Source organism: Sphaeramia orbicularis, chromosome 6 (genome assembly GCF_902148855.1).
Source record: "Sphaeramia orbicularis chromosome 6, fSphaOr1.1, whole genome shotgun sequence".
NCBI lineage: Eukaryota > Metazoa > Chordata > Actinopteri > Kurtiformes > Apogonidae > Sphaeramia > Sphaeramia orbicularis.
Window position 1 is genome coordinate 12,708,171 of NC_043962.1, and position 13,521 is coordinate 12,721,691.

At 38.5% G+C, this 13,521-nt stretch overlaps 1 pseudogene; it reads left to right on the forward strand.

The window, feature by feature from the left end:
* The first annotated feature begins 1,947 nt into the window (after positions 1-1,947).
* LOC115421388 (solute carrier family 45 member 3-like) overlaps positions 1,948-13,521 on the forward strand; it is a 47,581-nt pseudogene continuing 36,007 nt past the window's right edge.

The following is a 13,521-nucleotide window of genomic DNA, read 5'->3' on the forward strand; positions in this document are numbered from 1 at the left end:
GTGTTTGACATTCTTAACATTGGGCCTAGTGGCCTGGAGTGTTGGGTTTCCATGGGCAAGAAAGTCCAAGCTGCCAATTCAGCATGATAGTCCACCTCTCACTTCACGACACATGTTCAAACATTTACAATCCTGGTGCGAAGTAGTCGTTCATTTCTAATGCTGGCATCTCTTTACATATATAATGTATAGTAACATGATTACCATGTGCACACTGAGGTTTGTGTGAGAAACAAGTAGCAAGAAGCACCTGCTATAATCTTGTTTTGACAGCAGTGAAACATAAGGGGAAGTCTTCAGTCCAACCAACATAGGGTGAAGTACATTTTAGAAGGGGATGTACAGGCACAGAAACATGAACTGGGGAAAGTTATCTGCAGCATGTGATAGTCCATAAATCTAGCTTTCTTAAAGGAAACACTGTATTAAGCAACTCCATGTACAATTAAGTTATTATTGAATTCAGTATAAAGAAACATTCATTCAGTTTGCATTCATTATTGATTTATGGGGTCCAGCTGAGGGAAACTGCAGGGAGTGGGAAAGGAAAATGCATCATATATACAGCTATGCAGTGCTTTTTGAGTTCATATGCAGTGCTAATTTTCTGACAATCTCAACATAAGCAGCTGCAAGTAGGAGACTTTGAAAAGAAAGTTTTCTGTGTAGTTTTACCCTTACAGAGCAGAATTCCTCCGTGATAATTGATTTCATTGGAATGTACCTCACTGATTTAACTTGCCTGGGAATTACAAGTCGGAGGAATGCAAATGCCAGCACTGACTGGACAATTTGCTTATATCCAAAAGTGAAAACATCATTAGAATAAAATGAAAAATTAATTGAGGCTACATGTGACCCAGTGAGAAGGATATACAGACAAACCTAAAACCTAGAGCGTTCTAAGACATAAATAGATAATTCTCTGTGAAAACACTTGTCAAGAGATGAAAGTGTAGATAGGGATTTGTTCACCAACTGGCAAATGTCTGCTCCTGTTTACTTAGTGTGATGCTTTTTAACAAATATTGCTTTTTTTTTTTTTTTTTTAGAGATTTAGAGGTAATGAAAAGATGCTTTATGGATCACACAACGAAAAATATGTACAGTATAGAAAGTATGTTGTGTTTATAGTAATAAAATGTTGGTCATTGAGGTGTGAATACTGGAAAAGGGTCAGTCACAAAGGAAAACAGAAAAATGACAGCATTTTCATTTTAGTTAACAAATCATAAGATAGATAGATAGATAGATAGATAGATAGATAGATAGATAGATAGATAGATAGATAGATAGATAGATAGATAGATAGATAGATAGATAGAATCAGAATTAATAGTGAATGATAAAAAAAAAAATTTTGAATCAAATTAGAGTTAAGACTTAGTAAACTTAAAATCTGTTATTTATATCTGCCACTGTTTTGTTTCCTTATGCACCTTCTATTACTTACTTTACTAGCACTGTAAATAGATTTGATTTATATCTTTTATATGCTATTATAGTCTATGGTATATGCCATATTATTAATTGTATTCTGTTTTTACTTCTTTTTTTATTACATGGCATTTAATAGCAAAGTGAGAGAAACAGCCACTCAATTATCTATTATTACTATTATTATTATCTCCGCTAACGTCACAAACCCACTTACCGGAACTTGCTTTGTACTTTTCAAAATAAAAGCTTTCGCGTGACTTCATTTGTAAGCGTCCGCTTTAAAAACATGACACAAAACGACACATTCTCTTCTTACAGCAAACTACTTTTTATCACAGACGGGTTTTATTTCACCGTAGGTTATTAAACAGTTCCATACGAGCCGTGTCGTTTACGTCCCGTCCGCCGGTGCTTTTATTTACGGACCGGCTAGCGGAAGTAGTATGCCCGCTCGCGCTACATTGACGGCGGCTGTTGGAGTCTCGAGCTGAAGCTGCTTCACCACAAGTTGAACAACAGCGGTGCGTTGAGAGCGAGCAAGTTGCTGCACGGATTCCCCGGGGCTGCAGATAACTTCAGGTGAAGTTTGCACTCACAAAGGTAAGCCCCAAGTCTGTTAAAACACAGCGGATACATCTGGCATTGTTTGGATTCAATAACTTTGTGTTGGTTAAAACTTATTCATTGCGCGTGGCTGAGTTGAGATGGTTGACCGCGTCGAAACCGCAGACAACGGCTTTAAATCTACCACCGCACCGTAGCCTGGTTGGTGTGTGAATTAAGTCCCCAAAAGCAGGAATGTTGAGTATCACGGAGCCGAAAATGAGAGTGAGAGGTCGTGTTTGTTTGGAGGCTGCGGCTGAAATGTGTCTCGGCCAACAGCGTGGTGTTTTCTGGAAGTTTTTTCACTCTGCGTCGCTGACTGACTGCAGGCTTTACCCACCAGGCTCCCGCACACACTGATGTCCTGCCAAGTGCCATGGTGGCAAGAATTCTACAGGCATTCTACAGCCGATGTGTCCCCTCCCTGTCCACACCAAACCTCTGCCTGGCTCTGATTCATTGGAACGTAAACATTTGGCGCTGGCTTGGCGAGTCCCCCGCTGCTTTGACACATGGATATATGGGGGAGGAGGCGTTTAAGGACACTCTGTAAAGGGGGAGAAGTTGATCTCAACCTGTGATACTCCTCTTTGTGCTCATCAAAATTAATGGATAAGATGGAAACAGGTTATGTCAGGGACATCAAAGTCATTTTAGTTCAGGGGCCATATATGATCTCAAGTCAAATAATAGCAGAGTAACTTAGAAATCATGTCAACTCTGAAATTTCCCCTATGTTTTAGTGTAAAAAAGTAAAATTACACTAGAAAAATTACAAGTGTTTGATAATGTTATTACTGTAGATCAGGCGTGTCAAACTCATTTTAGTTCAGGGGCTCCCCATAGCTCAATATGAACTCAAGTTAAATAATAGCATAATAACTCATGAATAATGTCAACTACGAAATTTTCTCTATGTTTTAGTGTGAAAAAGTAAAATTACACTAGAAAAATTACAAGTACTTGATAATGATATTACTGCAGACCAGGCGTGTCAAACCCATTTTAGTTCAGGGGCTCCATATAGCTCAATATGATCTCAAGTTAAATAATAGCATAATAACTCATGAATAATGTCAACTACGAAATTTTCCCAATGTTTTAGTGTGAGAAAGTAAAATTACACAAGAAAAATTACAAGCATTTGGTAAGACCAGGCGTGTCAAACTCATTTTAGTTCAGGGGCCACATACAACCCAATATGATCTCATGTCAAATAATAATTAATACCTTATAAATCACATCAACTCTGCAAATTTCCCTATGTTTTAGTGTGAAAAAGTAAAATCACACTAGAAAAATTACAAGCATTTGGCAAGACCAGGCATGTCAAACTCATTTTAGTTCAGGGGCCACATACAGGCCAATATGATCTCAAGTCATAAATAATGTCAACTCTGAAATTTTTAGTGTGGAAAGGAAAAAATTACACTAGAAAAATTACAAGTGTTTGATAATGTTATTACTGTAGACCAGGCGTGTCAAACTCATTTTACTTCAGGGACCACATACAGCCCAATATGATCTCAAGCCAAGTAATAGCATAATAACTCATAAATAATGTAAACTCCAAAATTTTCCCAATGTTTTGGTGTGAAAAAGTAAAATTACACTCGAAAAATTACAAGTATTTGGTAAGACCAGGCATGTCAAACTCATTTTAGTTCAGGGCCAACATACAGGCCAATATGATCTCAAGGCATAAATAACGTCAACTCTGAAATATTTAGTGTGGAAAGGAAAAAATTACACTAGAAAAATTACAAGTATTTGATAATGTTATTACTGTAGACCAGACGTGTCAAACTCATTTTAGTTCAGGGGCCACATACATATGATCTCATGTCAAACAATAGTATAATACCTTACAAATCATGTCAACTCTGCAAATTTCCCTATGTTTTAGTGTGAAAAAGTAAAATTACACGAGAAAAATTACAAGCATTTGGTAAGATCAGGTGTGTCAAACCCATTTTAGTTCAGGGGCCACATACAGCTCAATATGTTCTCAAGTCATAAATAATGCAACTGCAAAATTTTCTCTATATTTTAGGGTGAAAAAGTAAAATTACACTCAAAAAGTTACAAGTATTTGATAATGTTATTACTGTAGACCAGGCATATCAAACTCATTTTAGTTCAGGGGCCACATTCAGCCCAATATGATCTCAAGTCCAATAATACCTTATAAACTCTGCAAATTTCCCTATGTTTTAGTGTGAAAAAGTAAAATTACACGAGAAAAATTACAAGCATTTGGTAAGATCAGGTGTGTCAAACCCATTTTAGTTCAGGGGCCACATACAGCCCAATATGATCTCAAGTCAAATAACAGCATAATAACTCATAAATAATGTCAACTCTGAAATTTCCTCTGTTTTAGTGTGAAAGAGTAAAATTACACAAGAAAAATTACAAGTATATGATAATGTTATTACTGGAGACCAGGCGTGTCAAACCCATTTTAGCTTAGGGGCTCCATGCAGCCCAATATTATCCTAAGTGGGCCAGACCAGTAAAATAATAACGGTGACCAAAAGTAAAATTACATTATGAACAGCCTGTGTTTACATAAAGATCTGAATAACTTGAACAACCTGAAAGTCATGAAGAAAAATCAGGGAATTTTTAACAATATTGTGCCTCAATAAACTCTAGAAATTGTACGTGCATATAAACTCAGGCCCAATTGGACCCTTTGGCAGGCAGATTTTGGGCCGTGGGCCATATGTGTGACACCCTTTGCGTATATTGTTTGTGTAAAGAACATTATTTTAATGAACATTTAATACTCCTCTTTATTATCCACAGTTGCAGAAACAGTATGTAAGCTGATACTGTGTCTTCATTTAGAGTTTATATTTTTCTTATTTTACTCTCCTTAAATTTTTTTTTTTTTTGTTATAGTTTGTATTTATGGTTTATTACAAACTACATCTACCGGTATAGATTTCCTTATATGTGTTTATATAATCAGCGGATAAAGACAATGATAATTCTGAATCTGATATTTAATCTCTCTGTAAAGTTTTAGAAAGACACATCCTTCTCAATCTCGATGTTTGATGACTGAACAGATCTCCTGTTCCCATTTTCCCCTGGAGCAATTGCTCAAGAGCACTTCAATAGTAGCTGCTGACGATAAAATATGAGTCAGTGACTTCTGCTGAGCTGTTTATGAGCAATTTCACATCCACTTCTATTTGCTGTGATTGCTCATGTAACTGTCTTTTCCTTCTTTATTCTGTGACTCATTGGAAACTTGCCTCCACTTGTTTTTTTTTTAACGACTAACTTTTCTTGTGACAGCACCAGTGACAGTAGCACTTGAAGATCTTTTGATTAATTCTTAACAGAGTGTTGCTCCTGAGTCTTTGAACTACTTTTTCTTTCATAGTATCACATTTTTAACTTTAGAGACTTGCTTCCAATTAAAGAAAACACGACATTTAGATTTGTAGATATTTTAACATGATATACATGAATGTACTGTCACTTTACACGCCTCTGTTACTACTTTATCTAGTCAATAATATGCCAGTAATTAAAACAGAGCTGTTTTGTCCAGCTTCTCTTATGAGTGTATGTGCGAGTGTGGGAGAATTCTTTGGCTTTTACTCAGACCTTGCAGACTCCAAACTATAGTAAGATGGAAGAGGATCAAAAGGTTAAACAGCTTTAACCCATGACAGGGGGACTTTTATTGTCACCATGACTGTGACCCTGCCATTACACAAAAGACCTCTGCCCACTCTCTATGGACCACTCAAGTGTGTTATTCATTCATCCCTGGAAAATAGACTCTTCTCTTTAGTCCTGCTAGCTTGACCTCTTCTCTCCTCTCATCTCTTCTAGTGGAGAGCTACAATACTGTTATTCCAAAGTATGAAAACCTACTAGCAGTCATTATGATTGTACAAAAAAAGTCAGGAGCATCCACACGCTCTCCATTCATTGCTGTGTTAGTTTTGAGGGATTTAATTAGCGCAGATAGTGGCTGATAGCAAATGTTATGCTTCTTCACTGGACATACTTACTTAAACAGCTCCAATTTGCCTTTTCTAACAGTTTAGTTTGATATTCAGTTCCATATTTATTAAGTCCTTTGAGTTTCATATCAGTTCAACAATTATCAGGTTCATAATCAAATAAAATATAGTTAATTTTAGGCATGCAAAATGTGTTTTCGGTGTTGTTTGCTGATTAGCTAGAGGGTAAGGGATGATATTGTTTGATTCATCACCTAACAGCTTTTCCTTGTTCTAAAGTAAGAAAAAAAAATCCAGTTTGTCAACCTCTTCTTTGGAAACAAGCCAATTCAAAATACACATCTGATACCAGTTCAAGGTTAATTTATTGTCATTCATTCGACGTAGCGCATAAAGAACAAAGTGTGTGCTCAAGTGTCCGTGATAAGATAAGAATAGGATACAAATATAGTAAAAATATCTAAAAAAAAAAACCCCAAAAAACAGACACATAAAAACACACACTTAAGTAAAAACACACCTAAAACACCTATAGTATCATATTTTTAACTGTTTTAACTAGTGTTTAATGAGTATGTTTCACTTTATGGAGAAAACTGGCATCATTCTATTATGTGTAGCATCACTGCTTTGCTTTCTAAACTTTCCTAACAATGCAACAAGTTGGTTGAATTATTATTCCAACGATATAATAAGCTCTTATTTTCATTGACTGTCTGAGGTTTCTCATCGAGACTGATCAATTCAAGAATGTCCTGTTATTTTTGGCACTTTAGCCTTGTCCCTGGTAAGATTTTCACTTCTTAAAGTAAATGCTTCTGCAAAACATGATCCTTTTTGTTCGGCTGAGCTTGTCAGATTCTGTTGCATGATGAGTCTGGAGCTGCTGGATTAACTTAGTTATGTCACATCTGTAGTGCTGCTGGACCTCAGAAAACATAGGTATTCCAGATGTCGCAAGCAGATGAAATCCAAACCAAATTGGAAGTATCTTAAGAGTGTAACAGCAGTCTCAGACTGTCGAGAATATACCTGCAGTCCTACAGCTTCCACTGGAACTTGGAATGATAATCGCTAAGAGGCTGATATTAAAAGAATGGAAATCTCCAAATCCTCCTCCTTTTCAAATGTGGGTCAATGATATGTTGTCATTAATACAGATGAAAAAGCTCAGGTCTTTGAGGACATGTTCTACAAACACTTTTTCAAGTGCTTGGACTCTGTTTCTCGCATACTTGGAGGAAGTTAGATTGGACTAAGAATTATATCTGTATACCAGTGACTGTCCTCTGACTCTGCTCCTCTTTTTTCTTTAAGTAAGGACTGGCTAGTTAATTAATTAATCAGTTGTTACACACATCTGAGCCTTTGTTTTTGTGTTTTAACATAACTGAAAACTGCAAAATAAAATGTATATATTAAAAAAGAGTGTAACAACAGTGTTGGCTACTAGATTAGACTAGAAATTTGTCTCCATCTAGAAAACATAATTCAATAAGCCAATAGAAGATTCTTCTGTTTTTGATTCCTCCATTCCCTTGTTAATTTGATTTTAAGATTAAAACTAGGCATTGATATCTGCCATGTAGGATGTAGTGACCGCTCAGTAGCCTGTTGAATCAGATATCCAGACCTACTTTTGACCCCCCCCCACAGACCGATGTCCTGCACTTGTTGATAAGATGCCACACTTAAAAAGTCTGTCACAGTGTGTTGCTCTGCATGTCAGTACGTTTGCTGACACGCACAACTTATTTGCCATGTCAGTAAGTTGTGTTAGCACTTGCTTCATAAGTTTCCCCCATTACCCCATTTGTTTTGCCCAAATATAGTCACTTCTGTCTCCAAAAGCCAAAATAGTGACAGGCAAGATGCAAACAGTACTTAAAAAGAAAACAAAAAACATTGACATCACTGCAGCCACGTCCACTTCTTGTAAACAGTCTATGGGTGTAGCCAAGTGTGAAAAACCTCCAGACTGCTGACTCTTTGTTGATTCTCCTTGTTGCAAACTGTACATGTCTACAGACTGTGCATGCCATAAAGACAACAAAACTGTATTGTGAAGCAATTGTTGTCCCATGTTGTCATGATACCCAGTTATTTGAGCCTGTGTCGGGCCGCTATCTGCTTCCAGCATCAGATCACTGTATCCCTAGATAGTAGTGCTTTTTCTCACCCAGGATGCTGAGGCTCGACCAGCTGGCTGTTCTCTTAACTGCTTTTCTGACAGTCTAATATACTCCCAAGCCAAACGCAGGATAATCACCCACCGTCGAGCTACTTAGGCAGACTGAAGGCTTTGCACTTTTAATCAGTCGTAGGCCGTTTATCTTCAGCTCGGAGTGTTCTCTGTGTTTTCCACGTGTACCTGGAGCCTCAGTGAGTTACACTCCTGCATATGTTTTTAAAGACACTCACCGGATTATAGTGGCAAGTGTGATTTTTCTTTTAGCTACATCTTCCTTATCAAGGAGGGTCTGAAAAGCTTTTTGCCGGAGGGGTTTTTGTCTTTCTCTTAACACACGGTGTCCTCTTTAAAGCATCGTGTGCTGCTGTTTCTCTGGTGTCATGTGTAGCCATGGACAATCGCAGGTATGTGATCTCTACAATGGCTGTCTCTCACACCAGAGGTTCAGGAGACGCTCGCTTCAGTGGGAAAGCACTGGTTTATGGCTCTCATGACATTTCTCAGGTGCCAGATTAGCCAGAAATCCAGAGTTATGGTGCTTCCAGGGTAGTTTTTCTTATTTTTGGCTCTCTGTTGCTGTAGATTTATGCACGTTATTTCCCTGTTTTATGCTTTTAAAAAGTAATATTTACACTTTTGATTTTCTGTCTGCAGGAAATGAGATGAAACCTTGCCTGCACTTAAGTTGAACCAAATGCCCCAGGGTTCCAGTAATTTGATCTGTTGGCTTTATATTGACACTATCCTTGGTAGCAGGCTCTGTACTCTTTATCTCTGTGTGAACCCCTATTAAGCAGGAGTTAATTTTTCTAATCTGCACGGTGGATTCTGATGTTGTCTTCACAGGAAAACATTCCACATCACTTGGGCCTTGTACGTGTACTGCTAAAGTGCATGTGTCCCTCAAGAGCTAATCATTGTATAAACACTGAGCTCATTTGTTGTAACAGGAGGGGAAAATGGTAATGGCAGAATGAAAGTCAATGGTGTTGGTGGGGTGTTCAGACTTTTTTTTATGCAGTGTATATTTTTTCCCTGGAGGACAACAACCACCAACCTGAAGCAACAACACACCTGCTCCCAGAGTGGGAAAATGTTGCAAGCAATGGAATGCACATTATTAGACCACCATAACTCACTAACAGCAGGGGAAAGGGCTGGATATTAAGCGACCTGTCTGGTTTGTGCAACTCTCATTGACAGGAAGCAAAGAAGCGCAAACCTTTTCCTTTTTTTTCCCCCCAGCTCTCTGCAGGCTCCGGGGTCAAAGTCCAAACAGCTTCCCTGTAATAGTACTTCGCAGCCAGCTGGGCAGCAGAGAAGGACCTCTTACGGGCTCCCCTAATGGGCCAGAGCTAAAAGAAAAGATGACAGCTACCCTCCAGCCGTGGAATGTCACCTCTGTGACACTGTTATCATTCAGTGTGTTCATTGTTTTTGACATTTCGCCTGCTTTCTCAGAGCTGTTTGCTGAGGATTGTTCAATGCAGTCTGCTTTTCTGTTATGATGAGGAGGTTTTTGATTCAAGAGGGTTGTGACATTTTGGCAGACCTGTTGTGCATAAATGTAAAAGAGAGGCGAAAGGCGCATTCAGCTGAGGCCTCCGGGTTATCTGTATTCTTTTAATATGTGGTCTGATTAAAGAAATGCATATTCCATATCTCCTCTTCAGTCTGGCTGTTACATGCCAATGTGTGTGGGTGCGTTGGCACACTTTCAGTTCTCTAGTGGCTCGCCTGGCAAACGGCTTCTCTCTTTAATCCTAAATTGCTGCTCTGTATTTTTGTCATTCAAACTTAAATGCACTGTAACACAATTGGTGAAATATGCCAACTGCATAACCCTTTCTAAAAGCGGAATCATTCAGTGAATTATGGGAAGCCTGAAATGGCTTCCAGTTAGAATGGATGGAGTTAAGTGTCTGCTTTTATTCCTGTTGTGCTATTGTGAAGTATATATATTTGGAGTAAATGTTAGGCAGTACCCAAAGCTTTTTGTGTACTCATTATATTGTTCTAGTCACAAACATGAAAGTTTAGTTGATGATTGTTATACACATAATTGTGATTAACTGTTACTCTTTTCTTGTTCATCATATGCCACTTTAACCCATAAAGACCCAAACACCCACCATTAACCAAAAGCATCTACTGATCTAAACTGTTTAATACCTGTTGATCTACTAATCCTATCAATACATGTAAACAATTGGTGTAAAATACAGTTTGTCATCTTTTCATGGTCATCAGATATGACCCATTTGGACGTTCAGAGGCTCTGTAGTGAACGGGGAAACATCACCATCTTCAACAACATTGATTCACCAGTAAAACCCATGGAGTTTGATAAATGACAGTGGATGGAGAGACTTGTTTTTATGTTCAGTTAATGATGTCTTTACTGATAAAGTCACTTTTTCTTCAGTTTTCTCTGTTTTGATATAATAACCCTCAACTTTAATCTGAGTTTTAATGAAAGTCTACAAGATCAGTGAATTGAATACAGAAAAATACATGATTTACACTTAAAAAAACTCAAAATAAAGAGGATAATATTACCATACATGATGATAAATCACTTAAGAAAGGTGAAATATATTAAGTAACACTGGGTCTTTACGGGTTAATGTTGTAATAATAATAGTTATACAGAATCAGTGTACACTATGGCACTATGGTAAAAACATGGGACTATAATATTACTCATGTCAGTAACAGTGGTGAGCTTTGGACATTTGTGCTTTTTCAACACCTGCAAAGTGTCACATCCAGGTATGTTTTCTGTCTGGTGAGTAAATCTTGGAAGGCTATTCCCCACACTGGCAGGTGAGAGTTACTAAAAAAGTGGCAGTAAAAACTCAGCTGAGGGTCTGCACTGTGTTTTGGCCTCATTTACAGACGTGCTGCTTCTGTTTTTCCTGCTGTTTGTGTTGGAGTTTGACCCATACAGATGTGAATGGGGTTGAGGTGCGTTCAGGTGCAACGTTAAATTAAAGTACACCTCGTAAATTCACAGAAAGTTTACATTTTTTTCTTGTGTTCCTCTGTTTAAATAAATAGACCTAAATCTGTCATTACAGAGACTATGATGATGTTTGCCAATGGCAGTGATACTCAAGTTATATACTATGATAGTGATCAAAAAGGAAAAACATGATTATGACAGTTTTTTGGCGTGCTGTCCAGTGTTTACACCTTCATGAAGAAAAAAGGTGTTTTCAGCTGTTTTATCAGTTGGATTCCTTTGGCCACTGTGTTAAACTGTTTAACACGTACTACTTCATACTGCCACATTAATATTTCAGCAAATTGGGTTGGGTGGTAGATCTATAGATTTTATCACCAGCACTCTCCTTCTGCAAATCCGACACATCACCTCCTCCAAGATGCTGGAAGCTAGCTATTTTCAGTAAAATGTACCTGGGGCTTTACAATTAAATCCATATCAATACATGCTTATCAAAGTGTGATCAAATATAAGAAGCTAACATTGAGGTAAACAGTTGTTGGCACTAGTTTTCCACTCAGTTTCCATTAGACCATAGCAGAAGAAGATGTAATGAGATGACAATGTTTCATGCAGCTAACTAAAATGCATAGTGATTGTGGACAGCTCAAATAATCACATTCAGGCTACTATGTAAATGTGTACTGAGGCATGAATGTTTCAAGGATTCAGTGTACAAACATATAAAGTCTGGAGTAAGCTTCTGTGTGTGTGTCTTCCTCTATAGGATGTTTATTTAATTTAGTCAGACATGTCAAGAATGAGAATGCCGCTGACCAAAGACCCGAGTTTTAGAATAATCATGTTATCTACATATTTGAGCTATTCGTCTGGTTGTTGGAGTGTTGGTGAATTCATGCTCAGAGCCTCCCTTATCAACTCAAGCTGAGCTCAAGCTCCTGAAAATAATGAAGTTACTCCCGGGGCAGCTCTGACTTCCTTTTTGACGAAAGAAAACAACAGACCTAACAGTCTGTTTGCACCGTTTCCCTGCTCACACTCTCTCGCTCTCCCAGCCTAATTGAATTTACTGACTTTACTTAGGTCTGCCCACACGGTTTATGTGTGGAGGAGACTGCGTGGCATTGAAGACAAAACAGCCTCAGGTCCAGCTCTCACCAAAGACGGGGAACAGACTGCAAACGAGCCCATTGCTTTTCAGTAATTCCCCATTAATGAGGAGCGCGACTTTGACAGTTGGATACGGCTGCTGAAGCGCAGTTGAAGTCCAGATGAGACAAGTACAGGCCCTGCAGCGGGGATAACGCAGGCTTGTCCTTAGACATTTTCCCATGGTGATAAGGACTTAGCCAGATGTTTGCAATACATATTCACACACTCTGTGTCTCTGACTCTTTCTAAAAGACAGGGAAGCCCCAGAGAGTGTTTTTAAAGTGGTAGATTTGACAAAAAACAACTCCGGTTAAGCGCTTAAGGGTGCCAAATTCTGGATGACCCTGCCACCTCCTGATAACTTCCTACTTAAACAAGCAGGAAACCTCAAGCAGAAGGGGACAGTGGAAGGTTTCGAACTCTGTTTGAAGTAAGCCTTTGTGATGGGGAAAACTGCACATTAGAAGACACCACAGTGTTCTCTTTCATGTAGGAAAGCTGAAAGGGATGCTTTTCACTGTTTGAGGGAGACCTTTGATATGTGAGATGCTGCTTGCCTTGTGAACGGATCAAGCTTATGATTTGAGTCAATATGTGTGTGTGAGCGCTTTGATGCCTGTTTCTACCACACCACTGTTTTGTCAGAAGCGTTTTATACAGCAGGCTTAGGGATCAGCAGCGACGGGTCCCTGACACTCCCTACATGTGTGAAAACGGGGGTGCACACGAACGCCTTTTACTACACAGAGAAAAACGCAGCAGCAACTAATGGCATAGTAAACAATCTCCTCTTTGTGAACTTGGCAGGTTGATATCAAATGACCCATCCAAGTTTTGTGAGGATATGATTAAAATGAAGGAAGGAGAGATTTGTCCTGATTATATGTTTCTTTTGTTGGCAGCCTTTTTTCTCTTGTCGTGCTGGTGACTGACATTTCTTATTTTCCCAGAAAGCCCGGAGTAGCCTTCCGCCTTTTTGGCAACATTTATGGGTTGAACGCACAAACATTGGATTGTGTCATTTTGTTTTTTTGTGGTGCCGTTTTATGTTTTGTGAAGAAAGGGCTACATTATATATGATTAGAATTCCATTGTTGAGCACTTCATGATTAAGGGGAGGATGTTTTAAATGATCTTAATGTTGTGTGTGTTTGCGGGTGGGTGGGTTCGGGTATTCT